At 40.3% G+C, this 27,344-nt stretch overlaps 1 protein-coding gene across 1 annotated transcript in view; it reads left to right on the top strand.

The window, feature by feature from the left end:
* Positions 1-4,247: 4,247 nt before the first annotated feature.
* znf385b (zinc finger protein 385B) overlaps positions 4,248-27,344 on the top strand; it is a 61,552-nt gene continuing 38,455 nt past the window's right edge. The window contains exon 1 of the mRNA XM_028023603.1: positions 4,248-4,507. The gene's annotated coding sequence lies outside the window, so the exon portion shown is untranslated. The remainder of the gene's footprint in view (positions 4,508-27,344) is intronic.

The following is a 27,344-nucleotide window of genomic DNA, read 5'->3' as shown; positions in this document are numbered from 1 at the left end:
CATCTACTTAAAAATTGCAATTATATAAAAACATATCAGGCGAAGCCCTAAAATAGCTGGCAACTCCATGTTATCTGTGCTGCACACCTTAGTACTTTTAGGCATGGATTAATACACAGTTGATGCTTCAGTCACTAACGAGGCTGGTTGATTATAAAATGTAGCAGAGCAGCAACATGAGAAATGTTTCCAGATTAAATACGAAATTATATGTTCTTTAGGTTTCTAAATAAAATAATAAAATACCAACTTTAAAGCCAAACTAAGGGCAAAACCTGACTTGAAACCTTTTTTTTCTTATTGTAATCCTTCCCAGCTCACAATGGTAAATTACTGAGTAAATAACAGCTTTATGTAAATAAGTGAGTAATTCTGATGTGATTAAACATGTTCTAAAAATCCTCAACTCCCATCTGCCAAATTGGTTGCGTAAGGAACGAAGCAAGGCAAATGCTACATCTATTTTAGTGATCATGTAATCAGGCAGCCCCCTCACTAGAGCGATGTTAGTTAAACGGTTCATTTTCTTTCTCGACATAAACAGCCACATGAAGGATAGAGCGAGGGGTCACAGGAAAAAAGAGAAAAGAGGTCAGAGCTCGGTTTACGGAGAGGAAACCAATGCAGGTTGGCATGAAGTGGATTTTCATAAATAAGCGGCCAAAAGAGCTGCTATCAACACCTCAGCATGAAATGTTGAGCCTGTCTGGCGTCAAGCTTCCTGACGGGCATTGAAAAGTGAGGAATCTATTCTCTGTAGGATAAATAAATCAGTCCACCCTGAGATACGTAGAAGTTAAAATTGTTGCCAAATCTGCCTCTGATAAATCCACTGATGTAAATAAATGTTTTTTTTTTAGAAATCACATGCCGGATGAGTTGCGGGTGAAGAGGAGCAGTGTGTTAAACACATGCGTGCGCCTTCATTAGTAGTCCTTTCACACAGATTTGCAAATTGCATTTTTCCTTTGAGAACCAGAAATGGTGCTGATGCATGTTGGAGTGCAGCCCTGTAGACACAGATCACAGCTAGAGCAGCACCACTTAAAAAAAGAAGAAAAAAAAAGAGTTCATTTTAACATTCAAATTGTTCTTTTAAGACGTCACATCATTCTGTACTGCCTTGAAACAAATAATTTGACTTATTTATCACTCGCTTTATCCTTAAAGCGGGAATGTTCACCTACGTTAAAGGATGCTAGACTAGCTGGTACAAACATTACAGTTTTTGAGAACTATGGATTCGGTTTTTCAGACAGACGATTCTGAGATTACAAGGAATCCACTGGTTCAAAGTATGTTTTGATCAGGAATAGGACTAAAATATACAAGCAATTGTTACTGCAATCTCAGTAAACTCTGTCAAAGGATTGGTAATAATAACTTTTATGCTGGTTAATTTATGATTGTAATTAATCATAGATTAATTAATTGTTTTAGTTCAGTGCTGCTCGTCTTTCTGCTCAGAGATATTAGAAGTTAGCCTTCCCACCGATCGCTGACCGAGTTCATCACCATTCCTTAACTGGTACGTTGTTTTTAAACAGCAGAAGAAAAAAAATCAACGTCGTCAATCACAACTTCTTCTGTTCACCGATTGGACTGGTTGAAATTCTACTGGAGGAATCCAAGTCAATGGGAGAAAGTTCAGATGGAGCAGAGAAGGCAGATGAGAATCTATTGGAATTAAGTAGGAAAAATCGACCTGGGTCTACTCACCTTCTGTTTGCTTCCTTCTGACCCCAATGAAGACCACAAGCAACAACGCAAGGCTTACTTGATATATTTATTTTCTCTTGCTGCTGAGCTTTGTCACAGAAAGACGCTTCCACAAGACATTGAAGAATCAAGCCGGCCGGCCTGTACGCACCAAGATAATCTCAGATAAATGATCAAATAACTCCTGGCTGTGTAGTAATTCCTCAAAAAGTTTAGACAGGGATAAAAGACTGAAGTCATATTATGACTGAAGTCACAATCTTTCCTTGGTTTTAATTTACTCAGATTGCCTTATCACCCAGACAGCAACAGCTGTGCTATTAAGTTGAGCGTTCCTGCTGTCCAGTCAAATCTGTAACGTGTCCCGACCTGAAATATCTGCTAAGAAGAACATCAGTGACTCCTTGACTGCGGGAATAATTAAACTGTCTTTCTCTCCTTTGGGTGCAAGTTTATTCTTCCAGACTCACAACGGTACAGCTCTCTGTTCATGTATCGACTTCAAGGATCGGAATAATAACCCGGGCTCACGTCCATCTTTCTCTTGAGTCACGTTGTTTTGTTTTGAGGTAAGGCTCATAAAAACTTGAAACATCTGTGCCACATGCAGCTAAAAAAAGCAAATGTTAAAGAGAATGTACTTTAATAATTTTATATGAAACATATCTAAAAGAAAGTGGGAACAAAAAAAACATACATGATGCAACAGTTGTAGAGAAACCGACTCCATAAATATTTTTTTCCCCAGCTTTCCGGTGAGCATTTTAAGATGATCAGATCATTTGAACATCAGACTAATGTCATTTTTAAAGACTTGTTTAGGTAAAATGATACCAAAAAATGTTGTTTTTTTTTAAATTTGGTAAATCTACTACTGATTCAGTTTACATAAATGTTACTGTGCCTATCTCATACATAGAAATCCGAACGAAATATTTCATAAATCCTTTTCAATCTTTCAAGTTTTAAAATGATTTTTTCCCCAGTGAGCTTTCCAGTAAGTGTGTAACTGGGATCAATTCAATTCAACAATATTTTATTAATGCCAGAGAGAAACTCAATGTTGCTGCAACTCGTATAGAATTTTTTTCCAGAAGTTGTTGTAGATGCTGATGTTTGTAGGCAGAACGGATCTACTCTAGTGATCTATATTAGAGCAGACCTGAAGAGTCCATCAGATTATAAGCTAAATATGCCATACACATTTCATTATTAACCAGCTCAGTTAACACAAAGCAAATCAAGATGAAATATCTGAAAAGAAACAGATATATTTTAGGAATTAAATTGTTGTTGCTGATTTTACATGTGAACTAAACTCCACAGCGTTTTCTTTAAATTCAGCTTTCTGAGGCCACACTTTCTGTCTCTCCATGTTTCCCTTCACTGTAGCAGTTTTCAACAACAAAAACATCCATTAAAAAAGACCTTGTTAAGTGCGTCTGCAGTGAAATCCTGGCTTCTAAAGAGAAATTTGTTTTCTTCTGACTCACTCATGTGGGGGATTTTACCATTATTCACTTCACTTAATACTTTAATGTTAAAAGTCGTTGCTAAAGCTCATATTTTTCATGTTGAATTGGATGTCTTTCAGTTTAGAAGCTGCAGGTTCTCGTGGTTAACAATGTTTACTGACAAGATGGGTAAATAAAAAAAAAAAAAAAGATTAAAATCTTAAACATTCATGAATAAAAAATTGCTTCCTCACTTTGACTGCGAAAAAAAAAAAAAAAAAAAAATAGTTTGTTGTGCTCCTCATTGGAAGATGTTACATTTTTAATAACCTTTGTATTTTTCTTCTGTAGATAGTTGAGGATTCGACTCTGCAACAGAAAAGGAGAAAATGTAAATTTTCCAGTTTTTAATTTCTCTCCTTCAAAAACAAAATTACACGTTTTCCAAACACATCTTCATAACTGGAGTGTTGTTTTATTGATACTAAAGACAGATTTCTCTGTGACAGCTCTTACATCTAGAAATCATTACTAAACCCCCTTTTTTTATGGCAAATATTTATAGAGATCCTTCAGGGGATCCACAAGACCTCCTGTTTCCAGCTTCAGCAGCCACAGAATTACTTCTGCACTCTAACATAAAGCCAGATTATGCAACCTGAGGGTCAGTCGGAGTGAAGTGGCACAGCAGAAACCACCCAGCACACCCACTCAGAAACCAGAAGGAAAGTAAGATGGTCCCCTCATTATGACACCTCCTCCAGACACTTGTGGAAAACTGAGTTAGTTGACTGTAAATACAAAAAGATGATGCAAAACACGGTGCGCTCCAGCCTGTATTTACAGCTTTCAGCGACAAACAGTGGAGTTCGCACACGCGAAATACGCAAAATTTGTATTTTTCCTTACATACTTATCCACTTGTACAGTTGTATGTATGTGTGTGTGTGTGTGTGTGTGTGTGTGTGTGTGTGTGTGTGTGTGTTTGCCTCTCTAAATACTCTATATGTCCCTGTTTCTATTTGTTGTGCGCGTTAGTGAAGGCGGGGGTCGGACATGCGCAGTGCGGAGGCAGTGTGCCGCGGAGAGCGCGCGACTCTCTCCGGCTCCGACAGAGTCCCGGAGTGTCCGGATACCTGAAGGATGACGGGCTGACTGACTGATGGCTGCTCGGTCAGAGTGCGAGCGGAACCAACGGGCTGGAGGCGCTGGTCGGTTCAGGATCGATCAAAAGTGACCGATAGGGCAGCTGGTTGAGTGTGAGAGCGGAGTTGAGCGCTTTAGACCAACAGGACTCTACTTTCTTCATCCATCCATCACCTCTTCTCCATCCGGTAAGGCACCTTGCTCCTTCTTTTCCCGACGATAGCTCTTCTATCGCTCCACCTCGTTTCCTCTTTTCTTTTCTGACTTAGTTGAAGATTTTAATGTGAGCCGAGCCCCTGCAGCTGCTGCTTTATAACCCCACAGTATGATACTGCCGTATTCTTATCCATATTATTTGTCAGTTAATTTAATCAAGTCATCTTGTCGTCTGTTTCCCATTTGATATGTCTGCTGATTTTTGGCCCTTCTGACTGGAATGATTAGTTTGATGATGTGCTTCTTCTGTCTTTTGAAGCGTCCAGGAGTAAAATAATCCCTTTAATTTGTTTAAATGGTCACTTCTTGTGCTCATTATACATACATTTTTTTTTAGGTTTTAAGTATTACCAGCGTTTTAGTACGTAGTTTAACATTTTATGAGAAAGTACCAGCAAATGTAACCACTTAATTTCAAAAGCTAAATGCAAAGTTTTTTTATGTTTTGTTTTTGATTTTTTTTTTTTTTTTTCTTCTGTCAGTGTGTTTTGCTGATTAAACAAAACTAATCTGTGTTGGCAGAATAACAATAACTTACATTTTCATTGTAGAATTGCATGTTTTTGTTTTCTTGCTTTCGGAATCCAAAACCAACAAAAGGTTTTGTGTTTATTCTGGAAAAATGCCATAAATATACAAAAGTGAAAGACACTGAGGTCACACTCTAAACACTTCAAGGTTAAAGGTAGCCCATCCTAGATACATGCAGATTTAGGCATTTAATACAACAGGATCGTGTTGTGGGTTTGACCCTGCAGCCTAGGTTCTGTTTTCAACCCATAAAATACGCTAAAAGGTCAAATATGAAATGTGGGTTAATAAAAGGAACCAGTTGCCCAGAAAAATAGAAATGTAATGTTTGTGTTAAAACGAATGTTGTTCATCCATTGATGATTTTTTTTAACACATTGAAAGGGATTGTTTTATCTGTCTGCAGCAGTTAGAGGCAAGGCACCTTGGTTGACCTTTCCAGAGTGTGTTGACCATCATAGGGCAACGCAGAAACACACGACATAGATAGTCACACCCACAACTCTCATCACAGAGAGCCATTGAATGAGCTCACAGTATCTTCAGTCAATTAGCGTCTAATTGCAGCGGCCAATTAACCTATTATGCAGGCCTTTGGATAGTAGGAAGGAAGCCACTTTACCTGAAAGCAACAGCAGATAATTGTGTCTATAGTCTAACAGATCAAGATGCTCATACTGCCACATATTTCTAGTTTGTGCCATACGGTTGGAGGTGCAGTCTCACATAATGAGAAAAATAATCGCAATGTCAGCAATCTACATATTCAGCCTTCCAACAGCTGCTTCTGAAAGCTATAGACAAAAACTATAACTTTGCGCGCAGTTTTCACGCTGCTCACAGAGTACGCACTGTACATTACAGCATTTGGGAGCCTTAAGATAAAATGTACAGGTTCGCAATATAAACTTGTCCACCATGCAAACTGTATATGTTTGCGTTACATTTATACCTTATGCAACATTCATCATCATGTTTCCTCGTAACATATCAAACATTTGCGCATCCTGTCACTCACCAGTCCTTCTAGGAAGTGACCCAAACATGATGTTGTTATGGAATATCTCGTCTGTTGCTAAATAAGTTAGCAACTATTATTTGGAAAATTACTTCTTTAATAATCACGCAGCCCATCGTAGTTGTGTAAACCCTAAATCACACTCCTTACTCCACTTCTCTGCCTGTAAAAGTCATTTTATCTCCCTGTACCTGCCCACTAGGATATGCTAGTTGGTGTCTGTCTATAATCACATTGCATTTGGGTTGAACAGATAGTCCAGCAGTGTTTTTGTGTGCTGCAGAATTAAGAAAATGTGGTCATTTGGAACATGTGGGTGGATAAATTGTCTTCTGTTTATTTAATTTTGAAAGACTTTTTCTTCTTTAGGAAGTTAAAATAAAAATAAAGTTTTACGGTCAAAGCAAAGCATTAAGTATTTTCACCATGTAAATGCTACAACTGAAAGTTTGGAGTAATTTAGCTCATTTTAAGAATGTAACAAATATTTCTGCAAATGCAAGTGAACTCTGACTAAAACTCTAAAACGGTGCACTTTCTTTATTCTTTTTAGCTTTTAACTAGCAGACACACAGAGGTCGTTACAATTAGAAAATCAAATACAAATAGACTTTGCAATGTTACATCAATCCTACTTCTTTGAAAATTGTGCAATAAAATGTTGCATGTTTGAGATTTTCACTAAATATAAAAGAGTCTTCTCATCTCATTTCCGTTCTCATTATACGGCAGATGTAATAACTCTTTGGTGTATCCATTAAACATGAGCAGACTTCAGAAAATGTTCAAATGTTCAAATGTAGATGTAATTTATTCTCATCAATGATTCTAACATATCTCTTGTGTGTATTGAACGCACTTCATTATTGATATGAAGTCCAGTACTATGATCCCCTCCCATGAACACACACACTGACGCACTCCTGTCAAAGCTGGCAAACTGGTTCTTTCTTTTCCTTTCCTTCCTCTTTACTTTCCTTCTCTTTTCTTTCCTTTTCTTTTTCAAATACATTGAAGTCTTTCTTTCACTGCACAATCCCGTCCTCTTTGTTCCTCGCCTATTGCCCTCCTTCCTCAGCTCTGTATTTTTTCTCACTTATCTTCTACAGTTTTTCTCCTTTGTGTCCCAAGTGGAACAAATCGGACATCAATCACTCTGTCCTTTTTACCCTTTCTACCTTTCCTTTTGTTCCCTCCATCACTCCGTGCTGCCTTCAGTGCTTCAGTCTTTTTCCTGCTGTGCTGCTGCTCTTTGATTGAATGTTTAGACATTTTCACAGTTTGTGTCAGACTTTCCTTTTTCTAATTAGCACTTTTCACCTTGATTAAAGGAGAAGTCCTCCGTTGCAGAAAGAGAAAAAGGGAACCTATAGTTTTGAGCAGGAATAAGTTAACGATCAATGGTACTGTTAGAAATAAATTATAAGAGACTAGTTCTTCTCTTTCTGCTGATTTATTTTGTAAGTCCATATTTACACAACGTTTCCAAAAACTTCTGAAAATAAATTGTGTTTACACAACAGCGGAATGAAAAGTCAAATAGCGATCGAAACAATGTAGTTTGCATTCCACGCCTGTAGGAGGCGATGACACTTTATGAACTCTCTGAAACGGTGTGTTTTTGTAACCCTTTGCTTGTAAAGAGGTGTGCATTTGATTCTGTGCATGTTATGCGTCTTTGCCAACGTCTTAAACGATGCACGATGAGCAGATTCTGTTTTATCTTGCCTAATAATCTGAAGAGGTGCAGCAGCACAGGCAGAACATGGAGGTTGTTGTTGTGCTGTGAATGAGTAAAAACCCGACTTGACTGACTTCATCGGTTCCAAATGTTTTCGCTTCGCCTTTACACGGACGTGTTTGGGAAACATTTGTGCTCTTGTCCGGCCCAGATGCTGTTACCAGGTGGAGAAAAGGCCAAGGCACAACAAAACATTTGCTTCTTTCTGTCCTGGCATCTTGGTATTTTTTCCCTTCCTATTTCCACTTTGATTTGGTACCCAAAAAGCAAACCTCTTCGTACCCTTGCACTTAAAACATTGCATGTGAAATTAATTTTGTTGTAATTAAATATGTTTTTAAAATTATGGGAATAATTTGTGATAGAAATGCAATACCTGAAAACATTGTCTTTTCAGCCCATTTTCATTTATTAAGATTCTGATCTCCATTTGAGTCAGCTGACCCAGAAAGAATGACACCAAAATACTTCAAAGTGGCCTCCTGCTGTAAGATATGATTTATTCATCACATTTCCTTACAACAGTCCATTTACAAAAATTACTTTGAATTGTTGATTTTCAAGGCAAGTACAAAATGTCCCCCAATGAACCGAAACAATAATAAAGATATAAATGCACATTTTTGAGACTTTTCATAGGTTGTCAAATTGCGTAATGTCAGCTGATGTTCTTTAGGTTTTAGATGTGTCCCTTAATCAACACAAACAGTTTAGATAAATGGACCATTACCAGGCCTCTGCAGAATTTGATGTCATGTCCAATAAGCTGCATCGGATCAGAAACACGTTTAAACCATTCAGGACACCAGAACTGGGGACCACTGGCTGAAATAAAAGTCAAATTTATGTACAGAAATGTGTGTCTTTTGATAACTGTCTGCTTTTAGTAAATAATGAGAACAACAACATAGTTTTCACTATGTCACAGTCATGAATTTTGATGCTGGGTTTCCCTTACAAACATTGATAATTTCAGCTCTGGGACGATATGTTGCTGGCTCAGAGACAAATCAGTGGTGACTATATTCTAATCACCTTTTTTAGCCCATCCATAGTGGGTCATTTTGGACATGATTGATTGCAAGAAGGCATCTCTGGCCAGATTTGAAAATATTGCAGCTTCTCCCAACTGGATTTTTTTTTTTTTTTTACCCCTCCAGGGGGTCTTTTGTGGGCTCTAGTGTCCCTTACATGATAGTAGGCTGACAGGAAACGGGGAAGGAGAAGGGGAAGACATGCGGCAAATATCGTCGGGTCCGGGAGTCGAACCCGCGACGGCCGCGTCGAGGACTGAAGGCCTCCAAATATGGGTCGCGCTAACCACTACGCCACCACGGCACGCCCCCAACTGGATATTTTGATGGATTTGGGGGATTTATATCTAAAAATTAATTTCTTCACTTGATATTTTTGATCATACTAAACCATGAAGGCATTATCTTCTGTTATCTTATGTTTGCTCTGTACTAATTACTGAATATCTGTGAGGTATTAACTAGAATTATGCTGCTGATGCCAGTACTATACTGATGCCAGTATAGCATTTGACAAATTATTTGCTAAATGATAATTGTTACTATTAGTCCAAAATGATGCTGATAACAGATTGTAGACGAGCTATTACTTTTGGTTATTATTTTCTGCTTAGAGCCTCCTGTGCATAAGGAGAAAATACAGCTGTTGTGTTTGCTCTGATTGTTTGCGTTGAAGGAGTGAAACAGTATGCTTCAACATTTGTCCAATAATGAGAATAAGTTGGGATTTGTTGTTGTTGTTTGGGTAATTCTATCTATACTTCAACATCCCTTAATCCACCCGTTGTTTTCCGCTTATCTGAGATCACGTTCTCAGTCCAGGAGGAATAATATTTTATTTCCTTTTGGGATCAATTCAGTATTTTTGAATTGAATTGAATTAATCCCTCCAGTGAGTTTCTAGTTTGCCCCCTGGTCTGCCTTTGGGCTAACTCTTAGCCACCTTAGGAAAATAGTCTTTTACAGCCACTTCTGTCCAGTGTTCTTTTACTAGTGGTCCGTATCTTAATAACCAAAGGTGAGGGTCAAAATGTAGATAGACTAGTAAATCGATAACTTCACAGTTAAACTTAGCTCTTTTTACACAATGAGAGACCAGACCAGTGCTCATGCTACTACGGACAAGCTCTGAATACCATTATTTTCAACACGACATAGGCAAATTAAACCTTTAAAGCGGTGTTAAAAAGACATAACTTCATGCAGCTGTTACTGGTGCGGACAAAAGTTTCACTTAAATTTCACATAAGTACATATGTCATCTACTGGAACTGTCCCAGAGTCTGAATGAACCACTTGAACAACTTAGCCTTCGCAACCTCAAAAAGAAAGACCATGGAAGAATAAGGAAAAAAATATCAACAGGAATGACGCTGTGATCTCTCAGAGCCAGTGTTGTTCTAAGGTAGGGCTTTGGCTGGATAAACACACTGTTTTTGCTTTTAATACTGCAGATTAATCTGCCCATTGAATTAGAAAAACAACTGGCTGTTAGATAAATAAATAAATCGGCCATTAAGCTGTTGGCCGAGTAATGGCCAACAGCTTAATGCTCTACAAGATGGCATTATTTTATGGCATCCCAACCTGCTGATAGACGGCATTAAATCATTGCCAGACAATAATACCCAAATGTTAGAGATTAACCTGCTATGAGACTTTTTCCTCAACCTTTCGGTCCATTTTTAACTCACAGACTGCGCATAAAAGGTCGGGTCTAAAATCCCAATAAAAAGCTTTTACAATTTTACACTATAGGTAGATATGTCCTTCGGTAACACACTCACTCTTTTTTTCGCCTTCACATAAATCAATTTTTTATCTATTTATAGCTTATGACAGCATTCCTACACACAGTGTCTGCATGTGTGTTGTTGTGTGCCAGGACTCCAACAGTGGGCAGATTGAGAAGCAGCATGTTGTTACGTCAGGGCAGATTAGTTTGGAAACCTGCAGGGATCACACACACACATACACACACACGCCCCCAGGCACTCGCACATGCCCCCCCGCCCGCCTACATGCAAAAATAAAATAAAATCACACACACAAACTGTTGTTTCTATTCTGAAGCTGCTGAGATCCTCATTTGAGTTTCTGTATGTGTGGACAGACCGCAGCAGGAATGTGTTATGAGCTCAGCTAACAACTCCCTTCTTGTCTTGTTTGAACAGATATTCCACATCTGTCTTTAATTGAAAGCCATATTTCACACAGTTGCAGTGTTTTTTTTTCTTCTTTCATTTCAAACCCAGTGAGATAACAGTTGCTGAGAGGACACTAGCACTTAGCTGTTAGCTTAGCATAGCTTTTGGAAACATGGGAGTTTGCTGTTAGCTTAATAAAGCAATCAAAAACATGGAGTTTATTTTAGCATGGCAATTGGAAACATAAAAGTTAGCTTAGCATATTAATCTTAAACTAAACTGTTTAGCTGTTGGTTTAGTTGTTAGCTTAACATATTGAGTAAAATTTCTTTTAAATTGATTTTGATGGGTATAACATTTTTATGCCAACTGACGGTAACATATAACTCGATTGTGCTATGAAATGCCACAATTGTATGCCTTGAAAATACAATTCAATTCCTTTTAACTTGGTATAGTGATTAGAAACATTGGGGTTTTGCTTACCATATTGATTAGAAACATAGAACTAATCTTAGCATAGCAATCAAAAACAGCAAGCTTGGCTTAGCTTGGCAAAATGATTAAAAACATGCCGTCTAGCTTTGTAAAGTAATCAAAAACATTGGGTTTAGCTTGGCATCAGGGCATCATTCTGACACCAAGCAATTACTTGTTGATAATTCAGTAGGCATAGTTTGTTTCAAAACCCCCCTTTTTTTTTTTTTTTAGCTTAGATCATAATTTTTCTCCATTCATCAACTCAGTGAAAGTTCTCAAATTGCAGCGTCATGTGTATTTTTCTTGGCCAGAATAATCACAATTATTTTTTAAAAAGTGTAGGAACCCTTTTTTTTTCATTCAGCTCTCCAGCAGTGTGCAGCAACGTGCAGGAGAGGGACAGTATTGTGTTGCGCCATTAACATTTCGTGACATCTCTAATCTCATCTTAGCAAATTTTGAAACCCTGACTTTTTAGAACCTCTCTCTAGCTTGATGCCTGAAACCGTCTCATGCCCCATTAAGAGCAATCTCCAAGCTCTATTAAAACCAGCCACCCAGATTCAAGGCTGATGATCTTGCACATCCACTTTGTGTGAAACAACTTGTTTCCCCTCAAAGGCAGTTTTCTATCACCCTAGCAGGAACACACGGTCCACTGCGGTGTGTGCAGTGGGTAGTTTGCTGGTGCCTACAGTACAGAGTGCTAACAGTGAGCCACTTCATTACTCCCATTCTGTCTGCTGTGATTTATGGAGCTACCTGTGCCCGAGTGTGTGCGTCTGCACCTGCTCCCCATGTTGTCTGAGGATATTTTTAATTAATTGCCTGTCATGTGATAAAGAGGAATAGATGACAATAATGAAACGTGATTGGGTGATTATTGCAAAAAGCAGAATTAGGCTCGATACAAGGTGTGTGTTTGTGATTGTGGGTGAAATTGTTAAGGCAGAAGTTATGAGTTGGCGCGTGCGTGCGTGTAAATAGGACGGCAGTGATGAAGTGTTTGCTCACGACTCCCGTCTCGGAGGAATTACATGCACACACACTGAGGTTGTGAAGGTCATGACGACACACACTCCTACACACATTACCTGGAAGGCTACTGAAAGTGGTGAGAAGTCTCACCAGTCAGAAAATGATGTTCAGATCTCATATTTTATCCCAAAGCAGCTCAGACTAAATCCCCGTTGCTATGTTCTGGTGTTTGTGTTCACAACAGTCGACTGCTTACTCAGCTGGCTAACACAAAACACAAACAACAGAAAACTGGTGCTGGTCTTGTTCAAACCTAGATATCGTTTTTTTTTATCTATTTAGGTTAACTTGTGGTGTTCATTGAGTAAAACAGAACATGATTTCCACTTTTGGTCTTATTAGAAATATTTATTTTCTTCTTGTTGGCTATTAATGAGACTTTGTAGCTTGTTAGTGTTCAGCTACAATCACAGAGCGAAATGCTGCATGTATGCAGGATAAATGTGAAAATATATTGCATTAGAACCACACACATGTGCAGCGATAATCTCCGCCGACACACTCAACTGGGAAAAACTTACCGCATTGATGCTACTTTTAATGACTGACCTAGTGAAGCTATAGAACTGAGCTCACTGAGCTGCCTCTTTTTAGTCTATTAAAAATTTAAAACACAAACCTTAAAGGGATTTTTTTTAGATCTAGATCAAGTGATACATGAAAATGTATGTAAAGTGCCATAAAAAACTTTAATCTGTTTTTGCGTTCTTATTATACAATACAGCTCTGGAAAAAATGAAGAGCCCATTGAAAACCTCCTGGTTATTCCACCAAATATTGATTCCTGAACTCTCCTTGAGTTAAAACAGTAGTATTGCTGTTTCTGAATGAATATGAACTTGTTTTCTTTGCTTTATGAGGTCTGAAAGTACTGCATCTTTTTTGTTATTTTGACCATTTCTCATTTTCTGTAAATAAATGCAAAATGTCAGTAATTCATAGAATACAAGAACAATGTTAATTTTACTCAAACATATACGTACAAAAAGTAAAATTAGAGCAACTTATATTTTTAAGTGGTCTCTTGATTTTTTTCCAGAGCTGTTTACGTTTGAGATTGTTAATCTAAGTTTCATTTCATACATATAGTAAATTACCTGAGGACCAACAAATAGTGGTGTTTTATTTAATAAAGGAAACAAAAACTATCCACACCAACCCGATCCTGTTTGGAAAAGTAATGCCACTTCATAAATTAACTCTATTGACAGCTCAGTTTCAGTAGGCCTGATCACGGTCAAACCTTTCGAATCAAAAAGTAATTCAAACAGAACATGTCTGACAACATGAAGTAGGCTAGAGGTTTCACAAAGTAACACATCACATGTCACAAGTTAAAGAAAGTTAAGACACTATCTGACACCTATCAGTCTGAAAAGCTGTTTTTTAGGCTTTGCGACGCCATGTGAATAATTCATCATAATTCAGTGCCGTAATTAAGAGTAACTTCCCTGTTTTTAAATTAGCCTGGACAGTTTTTTAACACCTGTAGCTTAAGATTTTGCATATTTAGACTGATCACAATATGTCGACATTGAAGTTTAGAAAAATATAGATAACTAGTATTTCTTCATTAGGATATCAAGTTTTTATATCGGTGCATCGGTATGAATAAGACTCCAAAGATCAGATGTTTTCAAAGCCACAATTTAAGATTTGAGAAGATTTTACTTTGTACTTTGTTTTAGGCCCAAAAAAAGGATTTAAATTTGTGAATCATTTAAAATTATATAAAAATATTACACGCTAATCCAACTTTAACTCTAAAATGTTGTAGCTATGATTCTAGATCAATTGTCCTCAGATCAATACTTGTTTGATCATTACGTTGTAAAGACTTTTCGTGTGCCGAGTGGGGTCAATCTAGGCAATGAGTGAGTGTTTGGTTGTGTTGGGGGTCACAGGAGGAGAGCGAGGCTTGCCCAGGGCCTGACTCGTGCCAGAACCCGCCACTGCTCCCCACTGACACGATAAAGAGCCCCAGGTTTGGTTTTGGCATCCAAAATTTACCAGATGCAAATATGACCGAGCATCTGTGGGACGTGGCTGGAGAGGCCTAATCCACGGTGACCCCACGCTGACACCCACACCCCTGAGGGACTCCCTGCCAACGCTGCAGTGCTGGGACTTTCCAGTAGCCATGACCAAATAGAAAATGTCACATTAAATCATAACTGCAAATTAGAACGTGAATAACAGCCTGGAGGAAGTGAATGACTGCGGCGACGTTGTTTAAGATGTTGTTTCGATAACCTCACACCAACGATTAGCCGTCACAACTCACAAAGCGTCTCAAATAAGCTGTGCAATGATTACATTGTGTAGCACGTCCAAATGTATTACTGCCCATTAAAAACTCGCAAAGACCGTTAAAATGAAGTTATTTTTTATTGCAATAATTCTGTACACATATTAAAAAACCTTTCATTTATTCTCCACATTGTTAAGCTGAAGAGAGTTTCTAGAAACGTTTATTTAGTCGTCTATAAGTTTCTGTTTCCACTGTGCCTCCAACGTATTGGCATAAACCTGCCCATATCTCCAGTCAGAGCAATAATAAAAAGTGTAAAGCTACTGTCATTGTGACAAACAATGCTGGATTAGGACCCACATTTATCTTGCCAGCACAAATGGCAGGATGCAAGGAGAAAAAAACCCCTGAAAAACTCCTTGTTGGAGACCTGGAGGATGTTAATGAAATTATACATCTGCAATAAAGATGAATTTCTTACAAGGTTTCACACATATTTGCCTAGAGTGCCAGTAAATGTGGGGGGCATGGTAAATACTGACGATATTTTTTGGTGCAGTCACACTCAAAGTTCAAAGGGTAACTGTAGTTCTTTTGCTGCTTGTAGCTTTTTAGAACATTTCACTGTATTTTTGTCTAAACATAAATGGAGAAATGGTTCGTTTGGATGTCCATTCACATTATGATTCTGTTTATCTGCAGAAATGGATGTTTTTGTGACCGATATATAATTCTTTTTTGTTTTTAGATCGTCAATTTAAAGTCTAAAAGACTTTTTTTATTGGTCTGATGTAATATTCTGATATTTACTGGAATAAATCAGATTTTCAACCTGAACATTGACAATTAATTACAATTATTGATTGTTATTACTGCAATAATTATAATAATGAATTATAATTGATTATAATTTATTTTTATCAATTATAATCATTTCATCACATTTTTGGTGTGGCTCTTGTCACTGCAGCTCTGCAACACAGAGAAAGAAAACATGGCTTTAATGTACCAAAGTTTTTTTTTACTCTGAAAGATATTTGAGGAGGACATTTTTGGTGATAAAACCATGTTCAAAATAACGTTCATGAATAATTTCCAAATTAAAGATTTTTCAAAAGTTAGTAGCACAACAGTATGAATGTTACAAATTGAGCTTTTGGGAAACAGTGACCTTGCAGCCCACCTCATCCACTCCCACTAGTGCATGATGAAGCCAACCAGCAATGGAAACAAATTTCTAGTGATGTAGATTTGTGCAGACATTGTTGTCAGAACACTATCGCCATGTGCTGAAAACAGGAAGTTTGAGTTTTGGAAGAGTTTCTAACATTGCTTAAACTCTACTTTGATAAAATATCTAGAATCTGTGTTTATTACTACCTCATGGGTCTGTAAAAACCTGAAACTAGATACTAATTGTTGGGATATTGGCTATTTTCTGTATAACAAAACAAAACTAAAATATCAGAATTCCACTTTTAGAGAAAGCCCATAAATACAATAAATCATAAGAAAACAAAAAAAATTATGCTTAATGCAGACCCAGTCAATAAATTAGAATATTATAGAAAAGTCCATTTAATTCAGGAACTATTATCAACTTTATTGTAATAAAGTTGATAATAAAGTTTATCAACTTTATTATATAGATTAATGACCCACCAATTGCTATTTGAAAGCCTTTATTTCTGCTATGATTTTATTACTTACCGGTAAAGAAACAGTGACATTTAAAATTAGAATATTACCTCAGACCAATAAAAAAACTTGCTTGAATGTCAGTTTCAAAGGAAACTTTTAATCTGACAAATGAGCCTCATGTATTGAATATGACAGTATATCGACACAACTTTAGGTCAATCAGGAAGACGAGCAACGTCTTTGCATCAGCAGGAAAAGGACAGAAAGGTTAATCAAGTCAAACACGACGTCACAGTGTTTTAAATGTCAAGGTGATGCTGTTCTTTTAATAGAAACCGAGACGCGCCTGAACTGTCAACATGCCGTCCTCTGTGATGTCGCTCGGTCAGCTTCCAGCTTCACTTTGCGCTTTGAAATTCCTCAGTTAGGAGACACTTAAACGCCGCACAATGCGCGTGTGTGTTTACGTGTTTGTCTCACGTTTCTTCTCCCATTAGTTGAGTGGAACAGGTGTTGAATGTTTGATGAGTCAGCATGTTGAGGAGGAAATGATGTCATAGACGTCATCTCCTCTTTCGGTCTGCGTTGCTGCTTTTTTGCTGTGGCGTCAAGTCCTTCACTGCTCCCGCTAAGACGGCTGATTTGCACCTTTGAAGAGACTGTTGCCGTGCCAACCTACAATGGACCTGCAGGATGTATTTAACCTTTTGCAGTGACCAGTCAGATATTGTCAACTGGCCTCTGATGTCAAAAATTTGGGATTCGTGCTTAAAGCAACATGTTATTTAATAAAAATAACTTGAAATAGGGCGTGATATTGTGGATTGTGTGAAGAAATTGAAAGACAACAGAGTAACGGTGTTTTTCGTGTTGCTGAGATGTGCAGAGCCAAAGTAAAGTCTACAACTACTATGCAGGATTTTCCAGCAGGACATTGAAATACAAAAAAATATTAGGATTAAAGTTAATGGCTTCATCTGCTTGTCATAATACAATTAAAAGGTTTTTAAGTTCATCCATCCATCCATCCATCTTCTTCCGCTTATCCGAGGTCGGGTCGCGGGGGTAGCAGCTTCAGAAGGGAGGCCCAGACTTCCCTCTCCCCAGCCACTTCTTCTAGCTCCTCCGGGGGAATCCCGAGGCGTTCCCAGGCCAGCCGAGAGACATAGTCCCTCCAGCGTGTCCTGGGTCTTCCCCGGGGCCTCCTCCCGGTGGGACGTGCCCGGAACACCTCACCAGGGAGGCGTCCAGGAGGCATCCTGACCAGATGCCCAAGCCACCTCAACTGGCTCCTCTCGATGTGAAGGAGCAGCGGCTCTACTCTGAGTCCCTCCCGGATGACTGAGCTTCTCACCCTATCTCTAAGGGAGAGCCCAGCCACCCTACGGAGAAAACCTATTTCGGCCGCTTGTATCCGCGATCTCGTTCTTTCGGTCATGACCCAAAGCTCATGACCATAGATGAGGGTGGGAACGTAGATCGACCGGTAAATCGAGAGCTTCGCTTTTTGGCTCAGCTCTCTCTTCACCACGACGGACCGGTACAGCGCCCGCTTGACAGCAGACGCTGCGCCAATCCGCCTGTCGATCTCCCGCTCCCTTCTTCCCCCATTCGTGAACAAGATCCCGAGATACTTAAACTCCTCCACTTGGGGCAGGACACCCCCCCTGACCCGGAGAAGGCACTCTACCCTTTTCCGACTCAAGACCATGGCCTCGGATTTGGAGGCACTGATCCCCATCCCGGCCGCTTCACACTCGGCTGCGAACCGATCCAGCGAGAGCTGCAGATCACGATCTGATGAAGCCAAAAGGACCACATCGTCTGCAAAAAGTAGAGATGAGATCCTAAGGCCACCAAATCGGATCCTCTCAACACCTTGGCTGCGCCTAGAAATTCTGTCCATGAAAGTGATGAACAGAATCGGTGACAAAGGGCAGCCCTGGCGGAGTCCAACTCTCACCGGAAACGAGTCCGACTTACTGCCGGCAATGCGGACCAGACTCTGACACTGGTCATACAGGGACCTGACAGCCCGTATCAAAGGGCCCGGTACCCCATACTCCCGGAGAACCCCCCACAGGGCTCCCCGAGGGACACGGTCGAACGCCTTCTCCAAGTCCACAAAACACATGTAGACTGGTTGGGCGAACTCCCATGCACCCTCCAGGACCCTGCTGAGGGTGTAGAGCTGGTCCAGTGTTCCACGACCAGGACGAAAACCACACTGCTCTTCCTGAATCCGAGGTTCGACTATCCGACGGACCCTCCTCTCCAGGACCCCTGAATAGACCTTGCCAGGGAGGCTTAAGAGTGTGACCCCTCTATAATTGGAGCACACCCTCCGGTCCCCCTTTTTGAACAGGGGGACCACCACCCCAGTCTGCCAGTCCAGGGGAACTGCCCCCGATGTCCATGCGATATTGCAGAGTCGCGTCAACCAACACAACCCTACAACATCCAGAGCCTTAAGGAACTCCGGGCGGATCTCATCCACCCCCGGGGCCTTGCCACCGAGGAGCTTTTTAACCACCTCGGCGACCTCGCCCCCAGAGATTGGAGAGCCCAACCCAGAGTCCCCAGACTCTGCTTCCTCAGTGGAAGGCATGTTGGTGGGATTGAGGAGGTCTTCGAAGTACTCTGCCCACCGGCCCACAACGTCCCGAGTAGAGGTCAGCAGCACACCATCCCCACTATAAACGGTGTTGGTGCTGCACCGCTTCCCCCCCCTGAGACGCCGGATGGCGGACCAGAATCGCCTCGAAGCCGTGCGGAAGTCTTTCTCCATGGCCTCTCCAAACTCCTCCCACGCCCGAGTTTTTGCCTCGCAAACCGCCCGAGCCGCATGCCGCTTCGCCCGCCGGTACCCATCAGCTGCTTCCGGAGTCCCACAGGCCAAAAAGGCTCGATAGGACTCCTTCTTCAGCCTGACGGCATCCCTCACCGAAGGTGTCCACCAACGGGTTCGAGGGTTGCCGCCGCGACAGGCACCGACAACCTTGCGGCCACAGCTCCGATCGGCCGCCTCGACAATGGAGGCACGGAACACGGTCCACTCAGACTCCATGTCCCCCACCTCCCCCGGGACGTGTTCGAAGTTTTGCCGGAGATGGGAGTTAAAGCTCCGTCTCACAGGGGATTCCGCCAGACGTTCCCAGCAGACTCTCACAACACGTTTGGGCCTGCCAGGTCTGACCGGCTTTCGCCCCCACCACCGGAGCCAACTCACCACCAGGTAGTGGTCAGTGGACAGCTCCGCACCTCTCTTCACCCGAGTGTCCAAGACATACGGCCGCAGATCCGATGAAACGATGACAAAGTCGATCATCGAACTGCGGCCTAGGGTGTCCTGGTGCCAAGTGCACATATGGACACCCTTATGCTTGAACATGGTGTTCGTTATGGACAATCCATGGCGAGCACAGAAGTCCAGCAACAGAACACCGCTCGAGTTCAGGTCGGGTGGGCCGTTCCTCCCAACCACGCCCCTCCAGGTCTCACTGTCGTTGCCCACGTGAGCGTTGAAGTCCCCCAGCAGAACAAGGGAGTCCCCAGGAGGAGCACTCTCCAGTACCCCCTCTAAGGACTCCAAAAAGGGTGGGTAATCTGAACTGTCGTTCGGCCCGTAAGCACAAACGACAGTCAGAACCCGTCCCCCCACCCGTAGGCGGAGGGATGCTACCCTCTCATTCACCGGGGTAAACCCCAACGTACAGGCGCCGAGATGGGGAGCAACAAGTATGCCCACTCCTGCCCGACGTCTCTCTCCCTGGGCAACTCCAGAGTGGAAGTATGTCCAGCCCCTCTCAAGGAGGCTGGTTCCAGAACCAGAGCCATGCGTCGAGGTGAGACCAACTATTTCTAGCCGGAACCTCTCGACCTCACGCACTAGCTCCGGCTCCTTCCCCACCAGAGAGGTGACATTCCACGTCCCAAGAGCCAGTTTCTGCAACCGAGGATCGGACCGCCAGGGCCCCCTCCCTTGGCCGCCACCCATCACACAGTGCACCCGACCCCTTTGGCCCCTCCCACGGGTGGTGGGCCCATGGGAGGGGGGGCCCATGTTTCCTCTTCGGGCTGAGCCCGGCCGGGCTCCATGGGTAAAAGCCCGGCCACCAGACGCTCGCCATCGTGCCCCCCCTCCAGGCCTGGCTCCAGAGTGGGGCCCCGGTGACCCGCGTCCGGGCGAGGGAACACCAAGTCCAAGGTTTTCTTTCATCATTGGGGTCTTCGGGCTGCACTTTGTCTGGTCCCTCACCTTTTTAAGTTAGTTTTCTATAATCTGTCCAATATTCTGTCCATAGTCAGAATATATTGAGATAAGACTCAAATTAATAATAATGGAAAAATAAAGTTTATTCTAGTCTTCTTTGGGGTCTTAACTTACAATATTTCATGAGAATCAACAGTCCCAAATAGGGATCAGAACCAAAATAAGTGGAATTGATATACGGCAAACACTTGCACTGCATTTGTTGCCATAAAAGAACACGCTTAACTTAAAAAAAAGATTATCACCTCTTTAATTAACAGGCAAATGGATGAAAAATTTGTGTTTAAAAGATAACAACGTATCTTAAACTTGAAATTTACTTTCATGTTTTAGTGAAAGTAAATTTTAACTAAAATTTGCTGTAGTCAGAAATACATTTTAGTCAAAATTTGACTAAAGTACTTCCAGATGTCTCTGTTCTCTGTTCCAGCTGAACTACGTGTAGCGAGGAGAGACGGATGTCACCTCACATCAGTCTCACATCCAAAGGCCTGGCGTTCTAGGGGACCCCTAGAGTGACAAGTTTTATATAATTTAAGCATTTAATAAATGTGTTCAGAGGAGTGTTACTGGTAAAGTGCTGCAACAGGAGACTTTAGACAGCAATGAGACAACCACTATATACAGCTGCACCTCTTAAACTGATGGCATCACCTTAGCATACCAGCAATAATGAAAATGTTGCACAATGAGACACAAAATGTTAGCTTATACTGTATCATCAAGATATAACCAGCGACAGGAAGTGGCTGAACAGAACTATGGAGAAAATAGAAACAAACTACTAATAATTACTCACAAAAACAGCAACTGAACACAAGTTCAAAGAAGTATAATGTTATAAGAAAGGTACAGTTAAAGTAAAACAACAAAAACAAACAAGAAAAAGACCTGATAAGTTCTATGTTTGCTCAAACCTTTGTCTAACTATGTGAAAGCTGTGAGTTCAACTTCATCTGTGGTAATTAAGTATTTTAACTCTCTGGTCGTGTTGTGAGACGGGGTACATCGAACCCCACAAGCTTTTTATTCTGTGCGCAGTCCAGCGAGGTTGCACTGACCCCATGTGCGGTTTCACGAGGTTATTTTTCTGTCTGTGGTTTCGGGAACTGACGGTCTGACGGGATAGCCTCCTCCACTCCCTGCTGTCCAACCATGACACCTGCTGCTCTCCTCCTGAGCGTCACACTGAAACTGCAGAAGGATTAAGGAATTATGGAGACAAAATATAAAAAATTAAACATTTTAACTGTATACTAAAATTCTAATGTATATTGTGAGATTTTAATTGCATTGGTTCTGACAATTTTGTTATTTGGTGTTACTGGACTTCTACTTTCTAAATATCCCGTCAGTGAATAATATGACAGTGTTCAGTTCCCAAAGTGAACGTTCTCTGGTACGACTCATCTTCTGGTATGTTGGGGTCAGAGGTCAAAGGAATTTCATGAATGCCTACCAGACGAGGGAGGGGGGTAAATCAGACGACAGGCACTCAGAAGTGTTCAAGTGGTAATCTCTATTATTAGACCACAGATTATACCAACTGAGCTAAAACTCACACACACAGACACTAACACACATTTATCTGAGGATTATAATCCCAATCCCACAATCTTCTTCTGGCTTGACCAATCATGTCCTACCAAATCATACACAGCCTGCTGGGTAACCTAGATGTAGTATGTTGTGTGTGTGTGTATGTGTGTGTTAATCTCTGACAGGCTGTAATAGAGGAACATCTGGTCCATCTCTTTCCTGTTTAGGCAGGAAAAATACTCTGTACAGATTTTCAAAATAAGGTGGAACATTATTTTTTACCTTTTGTACACTTATTAGTAAAATAGACTCATGGGAATTGTAGTTTACTTTTGTTACACTGAAGCATGGGATTATATTATGTTATGTATACTTTAGGTAAAAATACCTCTGTTTTTTTATGCCACAAAATTTACAAAAACATTTAAGCTGCTACAAAATCAATATAACATTACTTATGAAAGCTTTGATAATTGACTATAACCTTTATCTATTATTGTTTTTGATTTTTATAGACTTAATCAAAAATGTACAACAAACATTCTTTTAAGTCCTTGTTGTTCAGAGTATTGTCTTTTTGTTTGCAAGCTGCAGATTAAAAAAGTGATGCTCTGCGAGCTTTCAATTTCCAAATCACAAATATGAAAATAAGTCAGCCATAAAGACCTGCTCACACACAAAAAACTCAGAAAAGAACGAACTGTTCACCACTTACTTCAGTTCAGTTTTTTTTTTTTTGTATTTTCACTATAATTAGCTGAATCTGAATCGTCATTTATTACATAAGGACAGACATTTTGTCGTTGCAATGGTGTAACAAAGATTTAAGTACTGTGTACATATGTTCTTGTTTTAGAATAAGACCTGCATGTTTTTTTTTGATCATTTGGATCCAGCTAATTTTGTAAGGAACGTTTGACCTCGAATGTTAATTTTATTTCTACATAACTGGTAGACATCATGTAAAAAAAGAGAATCTTGAGAACTATTATACAGCTTGATTTTTTTTGAAGACATATCTTTATTACATAAATCTGCCTAAAAATCGTGATATTAGTTATAGTGACATATTCTACTTTTAATAAAAAAGAAACTTCAATTTTAAACAACACAATGATGGAAAAAAGCTCCCTGTTTCTTTTTCTGCCAATAAATTCGTTAACAGGGAAAAGGGGTTTTTGTCACATCCTTTGGTTTCCTTGTCCAGAGAGTTCTGTCGTTGGACATGAGGGCCCCTTGAGTCTGAGGTGCCTTTGTGAAAACTTCAGTCCTGGATTTTTAAAGAGGAGCAGAGCTTCACCTTGAGCAGTAAGAGTCACATGGCGATGGAGCAGAGCAGCTATTTAAAGACAGAACCGAAGTCACAGTGTCCTGAAGTGAAGGTTGGACAGAACAAACCGAATGTGCATTGTTGCGCTCTCTGTGTGCGTTAGGTTTACTCCTACAGCTGTGCTTAAATCATGCAACATCAAATCACCACTGTGAGAATTTGAGATCAGAACAAACACTCCAGACCACATCTTTTCATTTAAACATGAGCTATTGTTAGATTTTGGGAAACAATCAAATCAATATCCTTGACAAAAACAACTGCGATACCTGGGATACATATCTCTACATGTTATGAAATCTAAAACGCTCCCTTCAATTTTTAAAAAGAGCCTGTAGAATACAAGTTTTAATTTCCAGCAAAAAAAAAAAGAGAAGAGAATAGAAACAGGAGTATTTTTACATAGCAAAACCCCAAAAAAGAGCGAACCGGGTCAACTTTAAAATTTCTAAACTTCTACATTGTTTTAAGGCCTACCTCTGGTAAGCTATAGCACTCCTCACTGTCCAAACCCGTTTATAGCAACACAGATCCTCTAAAATTAACAACAAAAAGTAATAATGACATTGACGTGTCAACGGTGACAACAATGCTGATAAATGTGTAAAAAAATAGTAATATTTAATCTGAGTGCCTTGGAATTTACATTTTGAAATCTACAATTCTCAGTTTCCCTTGCATATAAATATGTTGACAGACAGATGTTTCTCTCAGCCAGTTTTTGAGTGGGAAAAACAAAAGGACGTGCCATGCAAGCGAAGCAGTGGCTATCAAAAAATAACTTCCACACTTGCCCATATCTACAGTCAGAGTACTAATTAAAAGTTTAAAACAATGGGAACTGCGGCAAACAAGGCTGCTAGAGGACCAATATTTATTTTACTTAGGAGTATTTTCTGGAAGGTTATAAAAAAAGCTGCATTTTCTTCCAGCTCCATTACATTAAAAACTGATATGTAAAAAATGGTTGGACTATGGTTTTTAAAAATGAAAACGCTATTAGTTTCCTGAAATACATTACAGATTGTCTAGATACACAGATGATGCAAAAATCCAGAGTTTTTCTTATCTATAGGAACCCAGTGCAGACCACAATTTAAGACTTTCCCTTTTTTTTTTACTACTATATGTTTTTTTTTTGTTTTTATATACAGCACCCTGCATGCACTGTGTTGCTCCCGATAAGCTGCTGCCTACACAGTTTTTTCTTTAATTACATTTCACTCGCCATCTATCAAAACACTCATCTCTGTGTGTCACGCATTCACATGCGCACACACCTGCATTGCATCATTTTATGGCTTTAATTGAAGAAGTGTGAATATACATTTCAAAGTTAACGTGTGGATCCTGACTCTTCAAATGACAGCTCACCGAAATATTTCTATTAGTATAAAAAAACAGTAAATGTAACCCTGCTGAAGAAAAAGCAACATAAATCAGATATCCTTCCTAATTCGGGGCCGTGAGGTACGGAGGGACAAACGCAAAAGGACGGAGACAAAAGGAACACTGTGGTAAAATAAAACTTAAAGACAAAAAGATCTCCAGGGACTGACTTTCTGTTAGGATAATACCATCGGATGGAAACACAACCGCTTGAGTCATCTTTTTACTACCAAGAGTTTCTATAGCAACCAACCAACACACAGGATCCTAGATTGTCTGCAGACTCGTCTTTCCACCTTTCTGACTTGAAGCGCTTCGTTTTGCTGACATTAATGTTTTCTCGCTCTGCTTGCGTCTTTTATTTCGTCGCATGATGGCTGCTTTGCGTCCTCAAAAAGCGTGACTGTCAGAATGACCAACAGAAATGTAGTCTTTTATATGTTGCTAAAGGTCATGAGCACTTTTAAATTTGTGTTATTTAAATCTGAGTTTTTCATTCCTGATCTCTTTAGCAAGGCTCTGACCTCCAGATTATTATAATTTCAGGTGTTTTTTGTTGATTCAAAAAAGCACTTGGGTAGAATGTTGTCTGGCTCCAACTACTCAACTTCTTGTGTTTTGAGCCAGAGAGGCAGGTGAAGAGGTTTGAGGAGCAATTGTCTGAGACCGTGAGGAAGTACGAACATCTGTACGGCTCTTCCAGATCGGCCTACAAAGATTTGCAAATGGCAACAAACTCCAAGATGGAAGTAGCACAGAAATTGTCCACAGATTTTCCAGGTCATCAATCACTATTTTTTTCAAGTTCGGTCTGATCATTCTGGGCCCTTTAGGGTGGTGGAGGGCCCCATGCCTGCACCATGACTCTAAATGATAAGAGTGAGAAAGTGCTTTTCTGACTGAAAATAGCTAACTTTGATTTTTCACTCAATAACAAACTCCACGCTGAAGAGTGTGGTTGCATATGCTGCAGACGTGTCGCATTCAGTTAACATAAAAAAGACCCGCTGGTTATGGTCACTGGTTATACTCAACAGGCAATTTCTTAGTGCGTCTGATAAACTGATTTAGCCAATTTATAAATTATTTGAAAAAAAAAAAAAGAATAGAATCCTTACTGGTAGTTTAGTTTTTTGTGAGGAAACAGCACAAATATCAGAATCTTTGACGTTGTTAAAAACCATGCGTCTCATGAGTATTAAGACTCAATCTCGTTTGCTGTATCGCTGACGGGACGAGGAAGGAGGCATAATTATCTGAATGGAGGTCCCTGTTTGTGTCCTCGGAGCGTCTTCAGGTTTCAGCCTCCTGCAGATTCAACTCACACAAACTGGCTGCTTGTTCTTTTAGTGGCCGTGTCACGAGTGAAGAAGACTCTTTGTCTTAAATCCGGCCTGACAGGCGGTTGTTTCTCTGAAAAAAGGCTGCGTAGGTGCATATCTTAGTTTGTGGTTTTAGGTCAGTACTGCTCCAGTTTGCGGGTTATATACAAAAGAATCTGCTCAGATATCACCTGATGGAACATTTTGAAGGTCATGAACAGCTTGTGTGAAAAGACAAGACACACATCAACGGGGAAAGACTAGATTTATTTTCTGGTAGGAAAATACAAAGATTATAATAGATAAAGTTGCATAAACATTTCCGAATATGCAAATTGTTTTATTGGTAAAAGAAAACAAAAATTTCAGCAACTTCCCATCTTGGAATCCTACAGGAATATACATCAAACTGTGTCTTGTAGTTTGTCCCCAGCATCTCTGCTGCTGTTGGCCGCCGCTCTGCTCAGTTTGCGTGCGGGGGTAGGTGTGCGTGTGTGTGTGTGTGTTTGTCTTTGGTCACTGTTATTACCAGATCCAGGCCTCAGGGTGAGCGAGCCACTCTCAGACCCCTCTCTGTCTTGTCACATTTCCATTAGTTTCTTTGTCCTGTCGTTCCCTCAGGTTGATATGTGTGTGCGTGGGGGTGGGCGTGTGTGTGTGTGTGTGTGTGTGTGTGTGTGTGTCTTTGTGGACAGCAGTCTCTTTCAGGGAACTGTGCCATACATTAGTGCCCTCTGTTCTTTTATCTTTAACACCAGCAGGATCCAGAGCATTCAGCCTGATTGCCCACTCCTCTGACATAAATACACAGCAGGGAAAGATAAGACATCTAACAAGGAAAGCTGTTTTCCTTTATGCTGTCATTTCCAAATTTTGTCGCTAGGACAATGCAACCAGATTCATATTGATCAGCTATAACATTTCTTATTTTTCTGAGTCAATAAATTCAGAAGGCAAATTTATTGAATCATGATGTATTGGTATTAACATCAATATCCACCGACGTTAATCATCTTTTAACATGTCGATATTGGTCCGGTAAGTAAAACTGGACTGATATTAATAACCGATGTTT

This window comes from Xiphophorus couchianus, chromosome 7 (assembly GCF_001444195.1).
Source record: "Xiphophorus couchianus chromosome 7, X_couchianus-1.0, whole genome shotgun sequence".
NCBI classification, from domain to species: domain Eukaryota; kingdom Metazoa; phylum Chordata; class Actinopteri; order Cyprinodontiformes; family Poeciliidae; genus Xiphophorus; species Xiphophorus couchianus.
The sequence above is the reverse complement of the archived record's forward strand: the minus strand, read 5'-3'. Positions and strand labels throughout refer to the sequence as shown.